An 18315-nucleotide genomic window follows, 5' to 3' on the forward strand; every position below is an offset into this window, starting at 1 on the left:
AGTCAACTAAATAAATCAGCCAGCTAACAAGACACTTTAGAAAAGAATGAGAGATAATATTTTTAACAGGGTGGCCGAAATAGCTCAGTTGGGAGAGCGTTAGACTGAAGATCTAAAGGTCCCTGGTTCGATCCCGGGTTTCGGCAAGTGTTCATTCTGCGAGACTTCTAAATTTGGCCTGAAAATGGGGGGCAGCTGGTTGGAAACACAGGTTCAAAGGGAACATTTAGTTGGGAGATTATGGGTTGGACAAAACCCTAAACTCTCCTCAACTCCTCCATCCTTTCTCCGTGACCCAACCTATACTCAGAGCATTTCATATTATTCTGTATGTATATCAAAGATACTCCATTTAAAATGATATGTTACATTTAATTTTGTATGTATTATTTAGGAATGTCCATCATCCATTTCATATGATATGAATTACAATTTGTATGATGTTAAGAATTTCCAAAACGTACAATACACTACAAATTGGCAAAATGTACAATATGTTAAGATTTTGCTAAACGTATGATATGCTACGAATTCCAATTTGTCTTTCACGTCTGACTCAATTTGTTTTAATGACATTACACATTTATTTTGGGATCCAACACTGTAAATGTAATTTTAACTTTTTCAATAGAAGGCGAGAGAGGACATAGAAGAGAGGACGCAGGCCTTGAGCAAATCTAATTGAGAAAAGGCCAACAGAGGAGCCTTCTCCCAGAGAGGAAGCACAAGAGTATCCTACCTGAGTCCTTCGCAGAAGAGTTTTGAGATCCGCTACACCCCTTTGAATCAGCTGTTTTTTACTGGGAGGAGAAAAGCATGCAAATATTTAAAAACAATATGCTACATATCCTTTTATCGATAAAATGTCTAGCACAACTAGCTACTGTACATGTATTTGTACTACTTTACACATTTAATTTGTGATTAATCCCTTGTAGCCTAAATGTCATTTGCATAAATGATGCTTGAGTGAAGGAGTCTCATTTCCTTCAAGCATATTTGTTTCCACATTTCCTGCTCTCCTTGACAGATATTCGGAATAGTTTGTCACATTATCATCAAAATAATCTGTCAGCCCCAATATTTCCATACTAGGCTGAAATTATTGTGTGATTTTATATTAGGCCTTTGTTTTGTCACACCCAGCTAGCTAAAATGAGATACTTTGAAATTACTTCACCACCGCTTCAGCTAGCTAGCTGTTGATATTGAATACACATGCACTTACTTATGCTTGTGTGTGTTCTAATGTGCTCTAATCACATTTTGATCTATTAATGTCAGTCTTTGAATGCTCCATTGTATAAACTACACTGAATAATAATATAAACGCAACATACAACAATTTCAAAGATTTTACTGCGTTACAAAGGCTACATCCCCCAACTACTACCAGATAGCAGAGTGGCGCAGCGGAAGCGTGCTGGGCCCATAACCCAGAGGTCGATGGATCGAAACCATCCTCTGCTATGTTTTACATGTGGCCAATTCAGCGAAGGTAAACCACAAATTAAAAATATTTCTAAAAGCCTTTATGCAATAGAAATGATACCTACATTCAGTTATCAATTCACAAAATAAAAGGAAACTTTGTTTTCAAATAATGTGTTAATATGGTGTTTGTAAGCAATAAGATAACTTATACATAAACTATAACTAATAGAATGGTTGAGTTAGACCACTAATAGAATGGTTGAGTTTTAGACCACGTTAATATTGCATCATCCTGAAGGGTAAACACAACCACCCTCTCATGGACAATGGATGAAATAACAGGTCATTTTATCTGAGCAGTTCTTGAACTTCCATTACACATTGAGAGCCTGTGTCTGTTAGCAAGATGACTCCAGATCAACTGAGGCTCCTTTTCGTACATGTAATCACGTAAAGGTTCGCCTAATAATAACTAAACGTATGTGTGAGTTTGTCACCAGCAGGTGGAAGCATTGTCTTCTAGCAGTTTGGAAAAGGACGTGATTATTCCATCCATGTGGGAGCATTTGTCATGCGCTGTTCGAGAAAGATTAATAGAAAATATCCTAAAGTCAACTAAATAAATCAGCCAGCTAACAAGACACTTTAGAAAAGAATGAGAGATAATATTTTTAACAGGGTGGCCGAAATAGCTCAGTTGGGAGAGCGTTAGACTGAAGATCTAAAGGTCCCTGGTTCGATCCCGGGTTTCGGCAAGTGTTCATTTTGCGAGACTTCTAAATTTGGCCTGAAAATGGGGGGCAGCTGGTTGGAAACACAGGTTCAAAGGGAACATTTAGTTGGGAGATTATGGGTTGGACAAAACCCTAAACTCTCCTCAACTCCTCCATCCTTTCTCCGTGACCCAACCTATACTCAGAGCATTTCATATTATTCTGTATGTATATCAAAGATACTCCATTTAAAATGATATGTTACATTTAATTTTGTATGTATTATTTAGGAATGTCCATCATCCATTTCATATGATATGAATTACAATTTGTATGATGTTAAGAATTTCCAAAACGTACAATACACTACAAATTGGCAAAATGTACAATATGTTAAGATTTTGCTAAACGTATGATATGCTACGAATTCCAATTTGTCTTTCACGTCTGACTCAATTTGTTTTAATGACATTACACATTTATTTTGGGATCCAACACTGTAAATGTAATTTTAACTTTTTCAATAGAAGGCGAGAGAGGACATAGAAGAGAGGACGCAGGCCTTGAGCAAATCTAATTGAGAAAAGGCCAACAGAGGAGCCTTCTCCCAGAGAGGAAGCACAAGAGTATCCTACCTGAGTCCTTCGCAGAAGAGTTTTGAGATCCGCTACACCCCTTTGAATCAGCTGTTTTTTACTGGGAGGAGAAAAGCATGCAAATATTTAAAAACAATATGCTACATATCCTTTTATCGATAAAATGTCTAGCACAACTAGCTACTGTACATGTATTTGTACTACTTTACACATTTAATTTGTGATTAATCCCTTGTAGCCTAAATGTCATTTGCATAAATGATGCTTGAGTGAAGGAGTCTCATTTCCTTCAAGCATATTTGTTTCCACATTTCCTGCTCTCCTTGACAGATATTCGGAATAGTTTGTCACATTATCATCAAAATAATCTGTCAGCCCCAATATTTCCATACTAGGCTGAAATTATTGTGTGATTTTATATTAGGCCTTTGTTTTGTCACACCCAGCTAGCTAAAATGAGATACTTTGAAATTACTTCACCACCGCTTCAGCTAGCTAGCTGTTGATATTGAATACACATGCACTTACTTATGCTTGTGTGTGTTCTAATGTGCTCTAATCACATTTTGATCTATTAATGTCAGTCTTTGAATGCTCCATTGTATAAACTACACTGAATAATAATATAAACGCAACATACAACAATTTCAAAGATTTTACTGCGTTACAAAGGCTACATCCCCTCCAACTACTACCAGATAGCAGAGTGGCGCAGCGGAAGCGTGCTGGGCCCATAACCCAGAGGTCGATGGATCGAAACCATCCTCTGCTATGTTTTACATGTGGCCAATTCAGCGAAGGTAAACCACAAATTAAAAATATTTCTAAAAGCCTTTATGCAATAGAAATGATACCTACATTCAGTTATCAATTCACAAAATAAAAGGAAACTTTGTTTTCAAATAATGTGTTAATATGGTGTTTGTAAGCAATAAGATAACTTATACATAAACTATAACTAATAGAATGGTTGAGTTAGACCACTAATAGAATGGTTGAGTTTTAGACCACGTTAATATTGCATCATCCTGAAGGGTAAACACAACCACCCTCTCATGGACAATGGATGAAATAACAGGTCATTTTATCTGAGCAGTTCTTGAACTTCCATTACACATTGAGAGCCTGTGTCTGTTAGCAAGATGACTCCAGATCAACTGAGGCTCCTTTTCGTACATGTAATCACGTAAAGGTTCGCCTAATAATAACTAAACGTATGTGTGAGTTTGTCACCAGCAGGTGGAAGCATTGTCTTCTAGCAGTTTGGAAAAGGACGTGATTATTCCATCCATGTGGGAGCATTTGTCATGCGCTGTTCGAGAAAGATTAATAGAAAATATCCTAAAGTCAACTAAATAAATCAGCCAGCTAACAAGACACTTTAGAAAAGAATGAGAGATAATATTTTTAACAAATCTAATTGAAATAGCTCAGTTGGGAGAGCGTTAGACTGAAGATCTAAAGGTCCCTGGTTCGATCCCGGGTTTCGGCAAGTGTTCATTCTGCGAGACTTCTAAATTTGGCCTGAAAATGGGGGGCAGCTGGTTGGAAACACAGGTTCAAAGGGAACATTTAGTTGGGAGATTATGGGTTGGACAAAACCCTAAACTCTCCTCAACTCCTCCATCCTTTCTCCGTGACCCAACCTATACTCAGAGCATTTCATATTATTCTGTATGTATATCAAAGATACTCCATTTAAAATGATATGTTACATTTAATTTTGTATGTATTATTTAGGAATGTCCATCATCCATTTCATATGATATGAATTACAATTTGTATGATGTTAAGAATTTCCAAAACGTACAATACACTACAAATTGGCAAAATGTACAATATGTTAAGATTTTGCTAAACGTATGATATGCTACGAATTCCAATTTGTCTTTCACGTCTGACTCAATTTGTTTTAATGACATTACACATTTATTTTGGGATCCAACACTGTAAATGTAATTTTAACTTTTTCAATAGAAGGCGAGAGAGGACATAGAAGAGAGGACGCAGGCCTTGAGCAAATCTAATTGAGAAAAGGCCAACAGAGGAGCCTTCTCCCCCAGAGAGGAAGCACAAGAGTATCCTACCTGAGTCCTTCGCAGAAGAGTTTTGAGATCCGCTACACCCCTTTGAATCAGCTGTTTTTTACTGGGAGGAGAAAAGCATGCAAATATTTAAAAACAATATGCTACATATCCTTTTATCGATAAAATGTCTAGCACAACTAGCTACTGTACATGTATTTGTACTACTTTACACATTTAATTTGTGATTAATCCCTTGTAGCCTAAATGTCATTTGCATAAATGATGCTTGAGTGAAGGAGTCTCATTTCCTTCAAGCATATTTGTTTCCACATTTCCTGCTCTCCTTGACAGATATTCGGAATAGTTTGTCACATTATCATCAAAATAATCTGTCAGCCCCAATATTTCCATACTAGGCTGAAATTATTGTGTGATTTTATATTAGGCCTTTGTTTTGTCACACCCAGCTAGCTAAAATGAGATACTTTGAAATTACTTCACCACCGCTTCAGCTAGCTAGCTGTTGATATTGAATACACATGCACTTACTTATGCTTGTGTGTGTTCTAATGTGCTCTAATCACATTTTGATCTATTAATGTCAGTCTTTGAATGCTCCATTGTATAAACTACACTGAATAATAATATAAACGCAACATACAACAATTTCAAAGATTTTACTGCGTTACAAAGGCTACATCCCCTCCAACTACTACCAGATAGCAGAGTGGCGCAGCGGTAGCGTGCTGGGCCCATAACCCAGAGGTCGATGGATCGAAACCATCCTCTGCTATGTTTTACATGTGGCCAATTCAGCGAAGGTAAACCACAAATTAAAAATTTCTAAAAGCCTTTATGCAATAGAAATGATACCTACATTCAGTTATCAATTCACAAAATAAAAGGAAACTTTGTTTTCAAATAATGTGTTAATATGGTGTTTGTAAGCAATAAGATAACTTATACATAAACTATAACTAATAGAATGGTTGAGTTAGACCACTAATAGAATGGTTGAGTTTTAGACCACGTTAATATTGCATCATCCTGAAGGGTAAACACAACCACCCTCTCATGGACAATGGATGAAATAACAGGTCATTTTATCTGAGCAGTTCTTGAACTTCCATTACACATTGAGAGCCTGTGTCTGTTAGCAAGATGACTCCAGATCAACTGAGGCCTTTTCGTACATGTAATCACGTAAAGGTTCGCCTAATAATAACTAAACGTATGTGTGAGTTTGTCACCAGCAGGTGGAAGCATTGTCTTCTAGCAGTTTGGAAAAGGACGTGATTATTCCATCCATGTGGGAGCATTTGTCATGCGCTGGAGAAAGATTAATAGAAAATATCCTAAAGTCAACTAAATAAATCAGCCAGCTAACAAGACACTTTAGAAAAGAATGAGAGATAATATTTTTAACAGGGTGGCCGAAATAGCTCAGTTGGGAGAGCGTTAGACTGAAGATCTAAAGGTCCCTGGTTCGATCCCGGGTTTCGGCAAGTGTTCATTTTGCGAGACTTCTAAATTTGGCCTGAAAATGGGGGGCAGCTGGTTGGAAACACAGGTTCAAAGGGAACATTTAGTTGGGAGATTATGGGTTGGACAAAACCCTAAACTCTCCTCAACTCCTCCATCCTTTCTCCGTGACCCAACCTATACTCAGAGCATTTCATATTATTCTGTATGTATATCAAAGATACTCCATTTAAAATGATATGTTACATTTAATTTTGTATGTATTATTTAGGAATGTCCATCATCCATTTCATATGATATGAATTACAATTTGTATGATGTTAAGAATTTCCAAAACGTACAATACACTACAAATTGGCAAAATGTACAATATGTTAAGATTTTGCTAAACGTATGATATGCTACGAATTCCAATTTGTCTTTCACGTCTGACTCAATTTGTTTTAATGACATTACACATTTATTTTGGGATCCAACACTGTAAATGTAATTTTAACTTTTTCAATAGAAGGCGAGAGAGGACATAGAAGAGAGGACGCAGGCCTTGAGCAAATCTAATTGAGAAAAGGCCAACAGAGGAGCCTTCTCCCAGAGAGGAAGCACAAGAGTATCCTACCTGAGTCCTTCGCAGAAGAGTTTTGAGATCCGCTACACCCCTTTGAATCAGCTGTTTTTTACTGGGAGGAGAAAAGCATGCAAATATTTAAAAACAATATGCTACATATCCTTTTATCGATAAAATGTCTAGCACAACTAGCTACTGTACATGTATTTGTACTACTTTACACATTTAATTTGTGATTAATCCCTTGTAGCCTAAATGTCATTTGCATAAATGATGCTTGAGTGAAGGAGTCTCATTTCCTTCAAGCATATTTGTTTCCACATTTCCTGCTCTCCTTGACAGATATTCGGAATAGTTTGTCACATTATCATCAAAATAATCTGTCAGCCCCAATATTTCCATACTAGGCTGAAATTATTGTGTGATTTTATATTAGGCCTTTGTTTTGTCACACCCAGCTAGCTAAAATGAGATACTTTGAAATTACTTCACCACCGCTTCAGCTAGCTAGCTGTTGATATTGAATACACATGCACTTACTTATGCTTGTGTGTGTTCTAATGTGCTCTAATCACATTTTGATCTATTAATGTCAGTCTTTGAATGCTCCATTGTATAAACTACACTGAATAATAATATAAACGCAACATACAACAATTTCAAAGATTTTACTGCGTTACAAAGGCTACATCCCCTCCAACTACTACCAGATAGCAGAGTGGCGCAGCGGAAGCGTGCTGGGCCCATAACCCAGAGGTCGATGGATCGAAACCATCCTCTGCTATGTTTTACATGTGGCCAATTCAGCGAAGGTAAACCACAAATTAAAAATATTTCTAAAAGCCTTTATGCAATAGAAATGATACCTACATTCAGTTATCAATTCACAAAATAAAAGGAAACTTTGTTTTCAAATAATGTGTTAATATGGTGTTTGTAAGCAATAAGATAACTTATACATAAACTATAACTAATAGAATGGTTGAGTTAGACCACTAATAGAATGGTTGAGTTTTAGACCACGTTAATATTGCATCATCCTGAAGGGTAAACACAACCACCCTCTCATGGACAATGGATGAAATAACAGGTCATTTTATCTGAGCAGTTCTTGAACTTCCATTACACATTGAGAGCCTGTGTCTGTTAGCAAGATGACTCCAGATCAACTGAGGCTCCTTTTCGTACATGTAATCACGTAAAGGTTCGCCTAATAATAACTAAACGTATGTGTGAGTTTGTCACCAGCAGGTGGAAGCATTGTCTTCTAGCAGTTTGGAAAAGGACGTGATTATTCCATCCATGTGGGAGCATTTGTCATGCGCTGTTCGAGAAAGATTAATAGAAAATATCCTAAAGTCAACTAAATAAATCAGCCAGCTAACAAGACACTTTAGAAAAGAATGAGAGATAATATTTTTAACAGGGTGGCCGAAATAGCTCAGTTGGGAGAGCGTTAGACTGAAGATCTAAAGGTCCCTGGTTCGATCCCGGGTTTCGGCAAGTGTTCATTTTGCGAGACTTCTAAATTTGGCCTGAAAATGGGGGGCAGCTGGTTGGAAACACAGGTTCAAAGGGAACATTTAGTTGGGAGATTATGGGTTGGACAAAACCCTAAACTCTCCTCAACTCCTCCATCCTTTCTCCGTGACCCAACCTATACTCAGAGCATTTCATATTATTCTGTATGTATATCAAAGATACTCCATTTAAAATGATATGTTACATTTAATTTTGTATGTATTATTTAGGAATGTCCATCATCCATTTCATATGATATGAATTACAATTTGTATGATGTTAAGAATTTCCAAAACGTACAATACACTACAAATTGGCAAAATGTACAATATGTTAAGATTTTGCTAAACGTATGATATGCTACGAATTCCAATTTGTCTTTCACGTCTGACTCAATTTGTTTTAATGACATTACACATTTATTTTGGGATCCAACACTGTAAATGTAATTTTAACTTTTTCAATAGAAGGCGAGAGAGGACATAGAAGAGAGGACGCAGGCCTTGAGCAAATCTAATTGAGAAAAGGCCAACAGAGGAGCCTTCTCCCAGAGAGGAAGCACAAGAGTATCCTACCTGAGTCCTTCGCAGAAGAGTTTTGAGATCCGCTACACCCCTTTGAATCAGCTGTTTTTTACTGGGAGGAGAAAAGCATGCAAATATTTAAAAACAATATGCTACATATCCTTTTATCGATAAAATGTCTAGCACAACTAGCTACTGTACATGTATTTGTACTACTTTACACATTTAATTTGTGATTAATCCCTTGTAGCCTAAATGTCATTTGCATAAATGATGCTTGAGTGAAGGAGTCTCATTTCCTTCAAGCATATTTGTTTCCACATTTCCTGCTCTCCTTGACAGATATTCGGAATAGTTTGTCACATTATCATCAAAATAATCTGTCAGCCCCAATATTTCCATACTAGGCTGAAATTATTGTGTGATTTTATATTAGGCCTTTGTTTTGTCACACCCAGCTAGCTAAAATGAGATACTTTGAAATTACTTCACCACCGCTTCAGCTAGCTAGCTGTTGATATTGAATACACATGCACTTACTTATGCTTGTGTGTGTTCTAATGTGCTCTAATCACATTTTGATCTATTAATGTCAGTCTTTGAATGCTCCATTGTATAAACTACACTGAATAATAATATAAACGCAACATACAACAATTTCAAAGATTTTACTGCGTTACAAAGGCTACATCCCCTCCAACTACTACCAGATAGCAGAGTGGCGCAGCGGAAGCGTGCTGGGCCCATAACCCAGAGGTCGATGGATCGAAACCATCCTCTGCTATGTTTTACATGTGGCCACGTGATTATTCCATCCATGTGGGAGCATTTGTCAAGATTAATAGAAAATATCCTAAAGTCAACTAAATAAATCAGCCAGCTAACAAGACACTTTAGAAAAGAATGAGAGATAATATTTTTAACAGGGTGGCCGAAATAGCTCAGTTGGGAGAGCGTTAGACTGAAGATCTAAAGGTCCCTGGTTCGATCCCGGGTTTCGGCAAGTGTTCATTTTGCGAGACTTCTAAATTTGGCCTGAAAATGGGGGGCAGCTGGTTGGAAACACAGGTTCAAAGGGAACATTTAGTTGGGAGATTATGGGTTGGACAAAACCCTAAACTCTCCTCAACTCCTCCATCCTTTCTCCGTGACCCAACCTATACTCAGAGCATTTCATATTATTCTGTATGTATATCAAAGATACTCCATTTAAAATGATATGTTACATTTAATTTTGTATGTATTATTTAGGAATGTCCATCATCCATTTCATATGATATGAATTACAATTTGTATGATGTTAAGAATTTCCAAAACGTACAATACACTACAAATTGGCAAAATGTACAATATGTTAAGATTTTGCTAAACGTATGATATGCTACGAATTCCAATTTGTCTTTCACGTCTGACTCAATTTGTTTTAATGACATTACACATTTATTTTGGGATCCAACACTGTAAATGTAATTTTAACTTTTTCAATAGAAGGCGAGAGAGGACATAGAAGAGAGGACGCAGGCCTTGAGCAAATCTAATTGAGAAAAGGCCAACAGAGGAGCCTTCTCCCAGAGAGGAAGCACAAAGTATCCTCCTACCTGAGTCCTTCGCAGAAGAGTTTTGAGATCCGCTACACCCCCTTTGAATCAGCTGTTTTTTACTGGGAGGAGAAAAGCATGCAAATATTTAAAAACAATATGCTACATATCCTTTTATCGATAAAATGTCTAGCACAACTAGCTACTGTACATGTATTTGTACTACTTTACACATTTAATTTGTGATTAATCCCTTGTAGCCTAAATGTCATTTGCATAAATGATGCTTGAGTGAAGGAGTCTCATTTCCTTCAAGCATATTTGTTTCCACATTTCCTGCTCTCCTTGACAGATATTCGGAATAGTTTGTCACATTATCATCAAAATAATCTGTCAGCCCCAATATTTCCATACTAGGCTGAAATTATTGTGTGATTTTATATTAGGCCTTTGTTTTGTCACACCCAGCTAGCTAAAATGAGATACTTTGAAATTACTTCACCACCGCTTCAGCTAGCTAGCTGTTGATATTGAATACACATGCACTTACTTATGCTTGTGTGTGTTCTAATGTGCTCTAATCACATTTTGATCTATTAATGTCAGTCTTTGAATGCTCCATTGTATAAACTACACTGAATAATAATATAAACGCAACATACAACAATTTCAAAGATTTTACTGCGTTACAAAGGCTACATCCCCTCCAACTACTACCAGATAGCAGAGTGGCGCAGCGGAAGCGTGCTGGGCCCATAACCCAGAGGTCGATGGATCGAAACCATCCTCTGCTATGTTTTACATGTGGCCAAAGATTAATAGAAAATATCCTAAAGTCAACTAAATAAATCAGCCAGCTAACAAGACACTTTAGAAAAGAATGAGAGATAATATTTTTAACAGGGTGGCAGAAATAGCTCAGTTGGGAGAGCGTTAGACTGAAGATCTAAAGGTCCCTGGTTTCGATCCCGGGTTTGCGCTGCAAGTGTTCATTTTGCGAGACTTCTAAATTTGGCCTGAAAATGGGGGGCAGCTGGTTGGAAACACAGGTTCAAAGGGAACATTTAGTTGGGAGATTATGGGTTGGACAAAACCCTAAACTCTCCTCAACTCCTCCATCCTTTCTCCGTGACCCAACCTATACTCAGAGCATTTCATATTATTCTGTATGTATATCAAAGATACTCCATTTAAAATGATATGTTACATTTAATTTTGTATGTATTATTTAGGAATGTCCATCATCCATTTCATATGATATGAATTACAATTTGTATGATGTTAAGAATTTCAAAACGTACAATACACTACAAATTGGCAAAATGTACAATATGTTAAGATTTTGCTAAACGTATGATATGCTACGAATTCCAATTTGTCTTTCACGTCTGACTCAATTTGTTTTAATGACATTACACATTTATTTTGGGATCCAACACTGTAAATGTAATTTTAACTTTTTCAATAGAAGGCGAGAGAGGACATAGAAGAGAGGACGCAGGCCTTGAGCAAATCTAATTGAGAAAAGGCCAACAGAGGAGCCTTCTCCCAGAGAGGAAGCACAAGAGTATCCTACCTGAGTCCTTCGCAGAAGAGTTTTGAGATCCGCTACACCCCTTTGAATCAGCTGTTTTTTACTGGGAGGAGAAAAGCATGCAAATATTTAAAAACAATATGCTACATATCCTTTTATCGATAAAATGTCTAGCACAACTAGCTACTGTACATGTATTTGTACTACTTTACACATTTAATTTGTGATTAATCCCTTGTAGCCTAAATGTCATTTGCATAAATGATGCTTGAGTGAAGGAGTCTCATTTCCTTCAAGCATATTTGTTTCCACATTTCCTGCTCTCCTTGACAGATATTCGGAATAGTTTGTCACATTATCATCAAAATAATCTGTCAGCCCCAATATTTCCATACTAGGCTGAAATTATTGTGTGATTTTATATTAGGCCTTTGTTTTGTCACACCCAGCTAGCTAAAATGAGATACTTTGAAATTACTTCACCACCGCTTCAGCTAGCTAGCTGTTGATATTGAATACACATGCACTTACTTATGCTTGTGTGTGTTCTAATGTGCTCTAATCACATTTTGATCTATTAATGTCAGTCTTTGAATGCTCCATTGTATAAACTACACTGAATAATAATATAAACGCAACATACAACAATTTCAAAGATTTTACTGCGTTACAAAGGCTACATCCCCTCCAACTACTACCAGATAGCAGAGTGGCGCAGCGGAAGCGTGCTGGGCCCATAACCCAGAGGTCGATGGATCGAAACCATCCTCTGCTATGTTTTACATGTGGCCAAAGATTAATAGAAAATATCCTAAAGTCAACTAAATAAATCAGCCAGCTAACAAGACACTTTAGAAAAGAATGAGAGATAATATTTTTAACAGGGTGGCCGAAATAGCTCAGTTGGGAGAGCGTTAGACTGAAGATCTAAAGGTCCCTGGTTCGATCCCGGGTTTCGGCAAGTGTTCATTTTGCGAGACTTCTAAATTTGGCCTGAAAATGGGGGGGCAGCTGGTTGGAAACACAGGTTCAAAGGGAACATTTAGTTGGGAGATTATGGGTTGGACAAAACCCTAAACTCTCCTCAACTCCTCCATCCTTTCTCCGTGACCCAACCTATACTCAGAGCATTTCATATTATTCTGTATGTATATCAAAGATACTCCATTTAAAATGATATGTTACATTTAATTTTGTATGTATTATTTAGGAATGTCCATCATCCATTTCATATGATATGAATTACAATTTGTATGATGTTAAGAATTTCCAAAACGTACAATACACTACAAATTGGCAAAATGTACAATATGTTAAGATTTTGCTAAACGTATGATATGCTACGAATTCCAATTTGTCTTTCACGTCTGACTCAATTTGTTTTAATGACATTACACATTTATTTTGGGATCCAACACTGTAAATGTAATTTTAACTTTTTCAATAGAAGGCGAGAGAGGACATAGAAGAGAGGACGCAGGCCTTGAGCAAATCTAATTGAGAAAAGGCCAACAGAGGAGCCTTCTCCCAGAGAGGAAGCACAAGAGTATCCTACCTGAGTCCTTCGCAGAAGAGTTTTGAGATCCGCTACACCCCTTTGAATCAGCTGTTTTTTACTGGGAGGAGAAAAGCATGCAAATATTTAAAAACAATATGCTACATATCCTTTTATCGATAAAATGTCTAGCACAACTAGCTACTGTACATGTATTTGTACTACTTTACACATTTAATTTGTGATTAATCCCTTGTAGCCTAAATGTCATTTGCATAAATGATGCTTGAGTGAAGGAGTCTCATTTCCTTCAAGCATATTTGTTTCCACATTTCCTGCTCTCCTTGACAGATATTCGGAATAGTTTGTCACATTATCATCAAAATAATCTGTCAGCCCCAATATTTCCATACTAGGCTGAAATTATTGTGTGATTTTATATTAGGCCTTTGTTTTGTCACACCCAGCTAGCTAAAATGAGATACTTTGAAATTACTTCACCACCGCTTCAGCTAGCTAGCTGTTGATATTGAATACACATGCACTTACTTATGCTTGTGTGTGTTCTAATGTGCTCTAATCACATTTTGATCTATTAATGTCAGTCTTTGAATGCTCCATTGTATAAACTACACTGAATAATAATATAAACGCAACATACAACAATTTCAAAGATTTTACTGCGTTACAAAGGCTACATCCCCTCCAACTACTACCAGATAGCAGAGTGGCGCAGCGGAAGCGTGCTGGGCCCATAACCCAGAGGTCGATGGATCGAAACCATCCTCTGCTATGTTTTACATGTGGCCAATTCAGCGAAGGTAAACCACAAATTAAAAATATTTCTAAAAGCCTTTATGCAATAGAAATGATACCTACATTCAGTTATCAATTCACAAAATAAAAGGAAACTTTGTTTTCAAATAATGTGTTAATATGGTGTTTGTAAGCAATAAGATAACTTATACATAAACTATAACTAATAGAATGGTTGAGTTAGACCACTAATAGAATGGTTGAGTTTTAGACCACGTTAATATTGCATCATCCTGAAGGGTAAACACAACCACCCTCTCATGGACAATGGATGAAATAACAGGTCATTTTATCTGAGCAGTTCTTGAACTTCCATTACACATTGAGAGCCTGTGTCTGTTAGCAAGATGACTCCAGATCAACTGAGGCTCCTTTTCGTACATGTAATCACGTAAAGGTTCGCCTAATAATAACTAAACGTATGTGTGAGTTTGTCACCAGCAGGTGGAAGCATTGTCTTCTAGCAGTTTGGAAAAGGACGTGATTATTCCATCCATGTGGGAGCATTTGTCATGCGCTGTTCGAGAAAGATTAATAGAAAATATCCTAAAGTCAACTAAATAAATCAGCCAGCTAACAAGACACTTTAGAAAAGAATGAGAGATAATATTTTTAACAGGGTGGCCGAAATAGCTCAGTTGGGAGAGCGTTAGACTGAAGATCTAAAGGTCCCTGGTTCGATCCCGGGTTTCGGCAAGTGTTCATTCTGCGAGACTTCTAAATTTGGCCTGAAAATGGGGGGCAGCTGGTTGGAAACACAGGTTCAAAGGGAACATTTAGTTGGGAGATTATGGGTTGGACAAAACCCTAAACTCTCCTCAACTCCTCCATCCTTTCTCCGTGACCCAACCTATACTCAGAGCATTTCATATTATTCTGTATGTATATCAAAGATACTCCATTTAAAATGATATGTTACATTTAATTTTGTATGTATTATTTAGGAATGTCCATCATCCATTTCATATGATATGAATTACAATTTGTATGATGTTAAGAATTTCCAAAACGTACAATACACTACAAATTGGCAAAATGTACAATATGTTAAGATTTTGCTAAACGTATGATATGCTACGAATTCCAATTTGTCTTTCACGTCTGACTCAATTTGTTTTAATGACATTACACATTTATTTTGGGATCCAACACTGTAAATGTAATTTTAACTTTTTCAATAGAAGGCGAGAGAGGACATAGAAGAGAGGACGCAGGCCTTGAGCAAATCTAATTGAGAAAAGGCCAACAGAGGAGCCTTCTCCCAGAGAGGAAGCACAAGAGTATCCTACCTGAGTCCTTCGCAGAAGAGTTTTGAGATCCGCTACACCCCTTTGAATCAGCTGTTTTTTACTGGGAGGAGAAAAGCATGCAAATATTTAAAAACAATATGCTACATATCCTTTTATCGATAAAATGTCTAGCACAACTAGCTACTGTACATGTATTTGTACTACTTTACACATTTAATTTGTGATTAATCCCTTGTAGCCTAAATGTCATTTGCATAAATGATGCTTGAGTGAAGGAGTCTCATTTCCTTCAAGCATATTTGTTTCCACATTTCCTGCTCTCCTTGACAGATATTCGGAATAGTTTGTCACATTATCATCAAAATAATCTGTCAGCCCCAATATTTCCATACTAGGCTGAAATTATTGTGTGATTTTATATTAGGCCTTTGTTTTGTCACACCCAGCTAGCTAAAATGAGATACTTTGAAATTACTTCACCACCGCTTCAGCTAGCTAGCTGTTGATATTGAATACACATGCACTTACTTATGCTTGTGTGTGTTCTAATGTGCTCTAATCACATTTTGATCTATTAATGTCAGTCTTTGAATGCTCCATTGTATAAACTACACTGAATAATAATATAAACGCAACATACAACAATTTCAAAGATTTTACTGCGTTACAAAGGCTACATCCCCTCCAACTACTACCAGATAGCAGAGTGGCGCAGCGGAAGCGTGCTGGGCCCATAACCCAGAGGTCGATGGATCGAAACCATCCTCTGCTATGTTTTACATGTGGCCAAAGATTAATAGAAAATATCCTAAAGTCAACTAAATAAATCAGCCAGCTAACAAGACACTTTAGAAAAGAATGAGAGATAATATTTTTAACAGGGTGGCCGAAATAGCTCAGTTGGGAGAGCGTTAGACTGAAGATCTAAAGGTCCCTGGTTCGATCCCGGGTTTCGGCAAGTGTTCATTTTGCGAGACTTCTAAATTTGGCCTGAAAATGGGGGGCAGCTGGTTGGAAACACAGGTTCAAAGGGAACATTTAGTTGGGAGATTATGGGTTGGACAAAACCCTAAACTCTCCTCAACTCCTCCATCCTTTCTCCGTGACCCAACCTATACTCAGAGCATTTCATATTATTCTGTATGTATATCAAAGATACTCCATTTAAAATGATATGTTACATTTAATTTTGTATGTATTATTTAGGAATGTCCATCATCCATTTCATATGATATGAATTACAATTTGTATGATGTTAAGAATTTCCAAAACGTACAATACACTACAAATTGGCAAAATGTACAATATGTTAAGATTTTGCTAAACGTATGATATGCTACGAATTCCAATTTGTCTTTCACGTCTGACTCAATTTGTTTTAATGACATTACACATTTATTTTGGGATCCAACACTGTAAATGTAATTTTAACTTTTTCAATAGAAGGCGAGAGAGGACATAGAAGAGAGGACGCAGGCCTTGAGCAAATCTAATTGAGAAAAGGCCAACAGAGGAGCCTTCTCCCAGAGAGGAAGCACAAGAGTATCCTACCTGAGTCCTTCGCAGAAGAGTTTTGAGATCCGCTACACCCCTTTGAATCAGCTGTTTTTTACTGGGAGGAGAAAAGCATGCAAATATTTAAAAACAATATGCTACATATCCTTTTATCGATAAAATGTCTAGCACAACTAGCTACTGTACATGTATTTGTACTACTTTACACATTTAATTTGTGATTAATCCCTTGTAGCCTAAATGTCATTTGCATAAATGATGCTTGAGTGAAGGAGTCTCATTTCCTTCAAGCATATTTGTTTCCACATTTCCTGCTCTCCTTGACAGATATTCGGAATAGTTTGTCACATTATCATCAAAATAATCTGTCAGCCCCAATATTTCCATACTAGGCTGAAATTATTGTGTGATTTTATATTAGGCCTTTGTTTTGTCACACCCAGCTAGCTAAAATGAGATACTTTGAAATTACTTCACCACCGCTTCAGCTAGCTAGCTGTTGATATTGAATACACATGCACTTACTTATGCTTGTGTGTGTTCTAATGTGCTCTAATCACATTTTGATCTATTAATGTCAGTCTTTGAATGCTCCATTGTATAAACTACACTGAATAATAATATAAACGCAACATACAACAATTTCAAAGATTTTACTGCGTTACAAAGGCTACATCCCCTCCAACTACTACCAGATAGCAGAGTGGCGCAGCGGAAGCGTGCTGGGCCCATAACCCAGAGGTCGATGGATCGAAACCATCCTCTGCTATGTTTTACATGTGGCCAATTCAGCGAAGGTAAACCACAAATTAAAAATATTTCTAAAAGCCTTTATGCAATAGAAATGATACCTACATTCAGTTATCAATTCACAAAATAAAAGGAAACTTTGTTTTCAAATAATGTGTTAATATGGTGTTTGTAAGCAATAAGATAACTTATACATAAACTATAACTAATAGAATGGTTGAGTTAGACCACTAATAGAATGGTTGAGTTTTAGACCACGTTAATATTGCATCATCCTGAAGGGTAAACACAACCACCCTCTCATGGACAATGGATGAAATAACAGGTCATTTTATCTGAGCAGTTCTTGAACTTCCATTACACATTGAGAGCCTGTGTCTGTTAGCAAGATGACTCCAGATCAACTGAGGCTCCTTTTCGTACATGTAATCACGTAAAGGTTCGCCTAATAATAACTAAACGTATGTGTGAGTTTGTCACCAGCAGGTGGAAGCATTGTCTTCTAGCAGTTTGGAAAAGGACGTGATTATTCCATCCATGTGGGAGCATTTGTCA

The 18315-nt window shown here is 37.0% G+C and overlaps 1 long non-coding RNA gene and 10 other non-coding genes across 11 annotated transcripts; 10 read left to right on the forward strand and 1 right to left on the reverse strand.

Moving 5' to 3' along the window:
- Nucleotides 1-73: 73 nt before the first annotated feature.
- On the forward strand, nucleotides 74-146 carry trnaf-gaa. Its single transcript has one exon. It is a non-coding gene; the product is annotated as a tRNA-Phe (tRNA).
- A 1970-nt stretch (nucleotides 147-2116) lies between these two features.
- On the forward strand, nucleotides 2117-2189 carry trnaf-gaa. The gene has a single exon. It is a non-coding gene; the product is annotated as a tRNA-Phe (tRNA).
- A 1973-nt stretch (nucleotides 2190-4162) lies between these two features.
- Nucleotides 4163-4235, forward strand: trnaf-gaa. Its single transcript has one exon. It is a non-coding gene; the product is annotated as a tRNA-Phe (tRNA).
- Nucleotides 4236-6202: 1967 nt separating this feature from the next.
- Nucleotides 6203-6275, forward strand: trnaf-gaa. The gene has a single exon. It is a non-coding gene; the product is annotated as a tRNA-Phe (tRNA).
- Nucleotides 6276-6868: 593 nt separating this feature from the next.
- Nucleotides 6869-10490, reverse strand: LOC124033149. The gene is made up of 3 exons (XR_006838323.1): nucleotides 10461-10490; nucleotides 8914-8974; nucleotides 6869-6929 (listed from the first exon to the last, which is right to left on the reverse strand). It is a non-coding gene; the product is annotated as an uncharacterized LOC124033149 (long non-coding RNA).
- On the forward strand, nucleotides 8248-8320 carry trnaf-gaa. Its single transcript has one exon. It is a non-coding gene; the product is annotated as a tRNA-Phe (tRNA).
- On the forward strand, nucleotides 9793-9865 carry trnaf-gaa. Its single transcript has one exon. It is a non-coding gene; the product is annotated as a tRNA-Phe (tRNA).
- An 817-nt stretch (nucleotides 10491-11307) lies between the features above and the next one.
- On the forward strand, nucleotides 11308-11381 carry trnaf-gaa. The gene has a single exon. It is a non-coding gene; the product is annotated as a tRNA-Phe (tRNA).
- Nucleotides 11382-12822: 1441 nt separating this feature from the next.
- trnaf-gaa lies at nucleotides 12823-12895 on the forward strand. The gene has a single exon. It is a non-coding gene; the product is annotated as a tRNA-Phe (tRNA).
- Nucleotides 12896-14868: 1973 nt separating this feature from the next.
- trnaf-gaa lies at nucleotides 14869-14941 on the forward strand. Its single transcript has one exon. It is a non-coding gene; the product is annotated as a tRNA-Phe (tRNA).
- A 1439-nt stretch (nucleotides 14942-16380) lies between these two features.
- Nucleotides 16381-16453, forward strand: trnaf-gaa. The gene has a single exon. It is a non-coding gene; the product is annotated as a tRNA-Phe (tRNA).
- Nucleotides 16454-18315: the final 1862 nt, after the last annotated feature.

This window comes from Oncorhynchus gorbuscha, linkage group LG04 (genome assembly GCF_021184085.1).
Source record: "Oncorhynchus gorbuscha isolate QuinsamMale2020 ecotype Even-year linkage group LG04, OgorEven_v1.0, whole genome shotgun sequence".
NCBI classification, from domain to species: Eukaryota; Metazoa; Chordata; class Actinopteri; order Salmoniformes; family Salmonidae; genus Oncorhynchus; species Oncorhynchus gorbuscha.